Below are 6079 nucleotides of genomic sequence, written 5' to 3'. Positions count from 1 at the left end.
CTTTTGGATGTAAAATTCAGTTGAGTTTTCCCGCGTTCGCTTAGCGGTCGCCATCTGTTGACACCTTCGGCAACTACGCGTCTCCCGTAGGAGCAGGTGTCATATATCATAAATGTAAAAGAGAAGATGTACCAGTAAAAAGTGCAAAGGGTAGCCCTCGGCATCTGCTGGGACTTCCTGCAACCTCGCGCCTCCCGTAGGGAGCCCATGTTACTTATGATAAAACTGTACCGATGAGCATCGTTCATATCTTCTGAGATAGCACTTCCCACGAGGAAGAATACCCCTCACCCAGCCGGCCTCCATCATGTGTTCCCAGCGCAATCTCCTGCCGAATTCAAGTTGTGTTTGCAACCTGGCATTCTTCCTCATCTCATATTAAGAGTGAAAGCAAACCAAGCTCTCCTTCTTCCATCCACTTTTCCAAACCTTGAGCTGTGGGAGAACCTGGTGACTGACAGCGATCTGCATGTCCAGACAATACTTCCTCCATTGCGAAGGCTGCCCACTCATCACATGGCTTTCTGAAATCGGGAACCACTCCCACTTCGCCGGCTCAATAAAACCTTTTTCACTCACTGACTCGTTCGCTCAAACGCGCCACCTTGGTGCAATTTGTTTAGCGAGAGTTGGAGTAAAGCACGAGTACCAGTCGTTTCACATTACCACGACGCGCCTGCAGTAGGAGCCTATGTACTGACAGCAGGCAGGCGCTCCCGAGTGTGTACCACTTCCCAGCGAAGTAGCCTAATATGGCGACTAACAAATACCATTTGCTGTCCTTAATATAACGGCCCACCCGGGCACCGCCGGGTACTACCGCTAGTATATATATACTAGCGGTATATATTGTGAGCGCTGTCTTTACAGTGATTGCTTGAGTGGTCATTCTCTCTATTGTGTCCAAACACACTGTCATCAGCGTCGTCTCACCCACGCATCGTTTTGGTGTCATCATCGTATCCCTGGCCTCGCACCATCCTAATCATCATCGGGGTCCGTTGGTTCTGCCTCCTGCTTGGAAAACACCGCCGGAAAAACGCCGCCCGGCCTTAGATCTGCTTCCCTGCTTTCCTCTCTCAATATATATATATATATATATATATATATATATATATATATAGTATAAGTAAAGAGTCGGATACACAGCAAGAACAATAACAAACAATGTTTACTTACGTAGCGGCAATGGGACTTGCCTTCATCAGAGTAAAGTTACATGATTATGGTCCATTATGGTCCATTATGACCATAATCATGTAACTTTACTCTGATGAAGGCAAGTCCCATTGCCGCTACGTAAGTAAACATTGTTTGTTATTGTTCTTGCTGTGTATCCGACTCTTTACTTATACTATTTCTGCGCGCTTTGTGAGTTTATCTTTCTCTAGATTTATATATATATATATATATATATATATATATATATATATATATATATATATATATATATATATATATATATAGGAAGGGAAGAGGATCAAAAACAGGAATACAACAGCCAGGAGCACCCATTAAGGAATGGGAGAAGTGTCTTATTCTTGTGATTTAAGGATCACGAACGATGGAAGGGCTGTACGAATGCACGTACACCTTAAAGCAGCGTTGCTCGGTGCTGCCGAGGCTCGGAATCCAGGCGCCTGCGTGCTGGCCACCAGCCTTAACGGACGTCGTAAAAAAAGGGGGAAAGCGAGCCACCGGGCTCGAGCAACGCCTTTGACATAAGAGGAAGGCCCGCGTAAAGACAACTCGACCAAGTGTCTTATATTTAGTCGGTAATGTGTAACCACCGTCGTGCCCGGGTGGTGGGAGGTAGATTTCACTGAGCGGAGCGTTTGCCCCCGCTCTTTCCGTACGTGACCAGAAAAGGCCTTTGTCATCGAGAAGGTGTTTTCTTGAACAAAGAGGCACCAGCGGTCCACGTCTGACGCCTTCTAAGCGTGTAGTGACAACGCCATTGAGGAAAAAATGCATTACAAATTTGTCACGACAGTACGGCTGACAACAATTTCTCAGTTCGTCCTCAACACCAAACCCAGAACTCTCTAAAACGATGCGTCGTTTAGCTCGAGTCGGCTGGCGATAGACAGGGCGGTGAAGAGATGACTTAGAGGCCTTCGGTTTTCTTGAGGTTGTTGGCTATGGTCGTCGCCCGGCGAGGTTTCTCCGGCCCCTTTCGGTATCTCGGCCCGTTATTACGCCCGACCGCAACGTTATATACCCCGTTCCTTGAGGAACGACCGGGGGCCCATAAACGCAGAAACAAAGCTTGCATGCAATGAGGGGGAGGGGGGCGGGGGACACACTAATGAAGGTTATCACGACGAGTAACAAGAACGGGGATGGAAGGTGTCGCGCTGACGTTTTTTTCGCCGCCGGAGGTCGCGGGGTCGAGCCTCTGAGCGGCGGCCAATCGCGAACGGAGCCGGCCCCGCGTGTACAACCCGTGAGCAGGGCGTGATGGGGCGCTGTGTTTGCCGCCGCGGCTATCATCGCGCGCGGACTTCATTTGCGCCAGCGCGTTGTTGGCCTCTTAGTTTATTGCGGGTAGCTCTCCGAAACACTCCCCCACACCCTCGCCTCCTTTTACCAACCCGCAACTTTCGCGAGCTTGGGCGCGCCGCAATCTACCGGGCACCCGACTTACGCATGAGCGGAAGTAGCCTACGGACTTCTTTTTTTGTTGTTTCGCTGGTAGCGAACGCGTGCCTCCGCTGCGGGGGGTGAACTGCTTGCTGCGTCGTGCATGCCTGGAGGAGCTCGGCGACCTAGGGCCGTTGCATTCGATTAGCGTCGACCTGGCTTCCTCGCCCAGAGCTGCAGCTCAGGTTAGAAACCATCGCTTTGTGTGTTTGTTTTTTGTTGCGACTACGTCCAAGAGGGGACGTTGTGGTGGTGGGCTGCTTCTTTTTCTGGCGTACGGGGTCGGATATTCGATTATCCGCTGTCCAGAGGCAACCATATTTCTACTCGATCACCAAAAGAAATGCAAATTGACAGACCTTAACGCTATTTTGGGCTGCGCTGAACCGGAAGTAGAATCGCAGGTGTCTGTGACAAGCCACACAAGGTGACGGCACGTGGCACGCTTACCTTGAATCTGAAGTCCAGGCTGCGAAAATTCTTTCAGTTCATTGCTAATATCGGCGTGCGGGCTACCTGATTCATCGTCTTATTGAAAAGGTGGCGTAGAATAACCTGCACAACTAGAGTAAAATCCTCCGTAGCTCTGAATCTAATCTAGGTATCTTGGAGCAAAAAATTCATACTGAAATTGGCCGCTAAGACGACCCTGTCATTACGCCGAGTTTATTATTTTTTTTTTCGTTTTGTCACAATTAGTTAGGTCACAAATAGGTCGTAAACGTTACAGAATTCCCGTCTTAACACATGGCCGGCTACGGAGAGAGTATGGTAGCAGACATTAGCTGTCCCTCTTGTTTTCTAAAAACTAGCGCTAAATGGATTGTATGAAAATTAGACGCTAAGACGACGCCGACATTACGCCCAGTTTCAACCACTTTTCGTTCATGTGCAGCTTTCCCGCTCATGGCAGTTCTTTCAACAGTGATTACTCTGCAATTTTTAGCGAAATGAAAACTTCTTTTGCACAGCTAATACTTGGCGTGAATTCTTGCTTTGTGTACAGTTTCAAGTCGCGCACGTTGCGCGACTGGGTTCCTGAGCCGTTTGAACTATCCCATAGAAATGCATGGGGAGTTAGATTTGATAGCGAATTACACAAAAAAAAATAGCCAGAAACCTGAAATGTTCTTTTAGCGTTTTAATCTTCACGTTGGCTTCTAGCTTTATGCCAAATATTATTTTCCTAAAGTGGTTTTGCTAGGTTCCCGAGAGGTTGTAATTTTGAGCGAGAAAGCTGGGTATGATTACGTCGTTCATAGAAAAGTTGTAAGTGTTACGTTATAGCCATGTGCACCAAAACACCTTCGCTGGCAGTGAAAGTAGTGAAAGCGCAAGCAAGTGAAAGTGAAAGAACCGTGGCGAAAGCGCTCTAATTTCTTTTCCTTCTTTTGCCGTGTTTCTGTTACGTATACGGTGCGTTTCTTCAGTAATAATGTCTGAATCCTACTGTTGCCCACACGTCTCTTGGCCCTCAATCTTTCGCATGAATTTAGCTGTTCGTTCCGTCTGCCTTGCTCTTTACAAGTCATTACGGTGAGTGAAGATCAACTAGCCCGTGTTTCCGTGTCACTGCTATTCTTCCTACTACTTGCCTGCCACTCGCCGAGGGAGCACCCGCCGTCAATTACCGTTTTCTATGTGTGTGATGAGCTGGGCTCCCTGTCAGACTGCCCTTTTAGCCCTCCCGCGTTTGCAGTAGTAATCAAGCACCATTTTGCTGGTTCATTTTCCCGGCTTTTGTCTTCGGTACACGTGAACGTGCGACGTACCTACCTATGAGCTCCTTAGCGTCAAACAGTCGGCACTGCGCTTTACTAATCCCCCGCAGTAGTTCACCCACCACTGGGGCGTAAGCCGACGAAGGACCATTAGCCCGCGACGGGAGCATAAGCCCGCGATGGGAGCGTAAGCCCGCGACGGGCCATGTCGATGGCGGCTGAGTGAAAGCCCGGAACAAAAGTTGTCTTTTCTGACACTGTGCTCTTACAATGACGAAATGAACGCACGCCTAGAATCGAGTCCGTATAAAAAGAGCTAGAAGTAATAAAAAATTTCCCCGCATTTCCCCGAGGGGAAGAATGTGAAAGTGCGAATGCAGGAGTTGAATTTGCGCGGTTCGGTAATGTTCGCGAAAGAGAGATCACACACACACACACACACAACTACAAAGAAAGAAAGATGCATTTATTCACAGACACCTATTTGTGTTGTCGTTGTACTTGATTGCTAGAGCGGATCTCAGCTTTGAAATTTCGTGTCAGTACTCCTTTAAGCGGGTGCATTAGCCCTTCTCACGCCCGATTCCTGGCCAATCCCCCACGTGGGTATGTGCCATGTCAGCGGCCAGGCAGCGCGCGCCCATCTCCCCCCGTTGCCAAGGAAGACGAGGAGATTCCTGGCCAATCCCCCACGTGGGTATGTGCCATGTCAGCGGCCAGGCAGCGCGCGCCCATCTCCCCCCGTTGCCAAGGAAGACGGGGAGCGCGCGCACCCGCAGCTGTTGCTATGTGGACGGACGGCGGTCACCGGAATTCAGGGTCGCTTATAAAGTGCATTCGCACTTAAAAAAATCCCGGACCATCTCCACTAACGCGAAACCTGGGGAGGGGCGAAGAATGCAGTGTATAAGTGTATCCTTTGCGCTTTGGTGTTTTTGCCAACGGAGATGAAACCGTTGCGGGGAAGGGGGGGGGGGGGCAGAGGTGCACAGCTTTGCTTGCTCTAAACGTTTCGTGGGTTTTAAACACGAAGCGTTCTAGCGCGAAGCGTAAATGTCTCGGTGTTTTTTAGTACGCGTTACAAAACGTTCTAGCGCGAGGCGGAAACGAGTGTCCCGGTGTTTTTTTTTTTTTTTAGCACGCGTTACGTTCTAGCGCAAGGCGTAAGCGAGCCTACTGGTGTTTTAGTACCGTGACTACATGAGACGACGGTTACGACGACGACGACATGAGACGCCAACAGCCCTAGCCCTTAAAAGGCGGTACATAGCAGCTCAAAGGCTTCAGCATAGATTTTCGGATGTTGCTATTCTTTCCGACCCCCTTTCTATGTGTGCCGCATTAACAAGCGAAAAAAAAAACATCCTTCAATTTTTCCCACGTTTCGTTCATTTTCTCCTCACGGGCTTAGAGAGATTCGGCTAGTGCGGATTCCAGGCCATTCAAGTATCCCGCAAAATGAAATGGCTTATCAATTGGCCACTATGTCTGTCGGTGGCCCAGTTGTCGTGCAATCTCCAATCGACAGCTTTCTGTTGGGGGCAACAACTACACCGGGTCATCGGTGAGACGCCTTTCTCTCTTCTACAGATTATGAAGATGTCTCTTATTCACAGTAGCCAGTGGTTTGTAAACCTAGGAAATAGCGATGTAGCAATCCCAAAACATCGGTGCAGAACTCCCCCATTAAATTTTGTCTTCATAAATATAGACTG

The 6079-nt window shown here is 48.9% G+C and overlaps 1 protein-coding gene across 1 annotated transcript in view; it reads left to right on the top strand.

Moving 5' to 3' along the window:
* Window positions 1-2549: 2549 nt before the first annotated feature.
* The window catches only part of LOC144162787 (inactive phospholipase C-like protein 1), a 223663-nt gene continuing 220133 nt past the window's right edge, over window positions 2550-6079 (top strand). The window contains exon 1 of the mRNA XM_077693450.1: window positions 2550-2828. The gene's annotated coding sequence lies outside the window, so the exon portion shown is untranslated. The remainder of the gene's footprint in view (window positions 2829-6079) is intronic.

The sequence above is a fragment of the Haemaphysalis longicornis genome, unplaced genomic scaffold, assembly GCF_048455015.1.
Source record: "Haemaphysalis longicornis isolate Haplotype H1 unplaced genomic scaffold, Haemaphysalis longicornis Haplotype H1 scaffold_12, whole genome shotgun sequence".
Taxonomy (NCBI): Eukaryota; Metazoa; Arthropoda; class Arachnida; order Ixodida; family Ixodidae; genus Haemaphysalis; species Haemaphysalis longicornis.
Note: the sequence above shows the minus strand (reverse complement) of the source record. Positions and strands in the feature narration are given on the sequence as shown.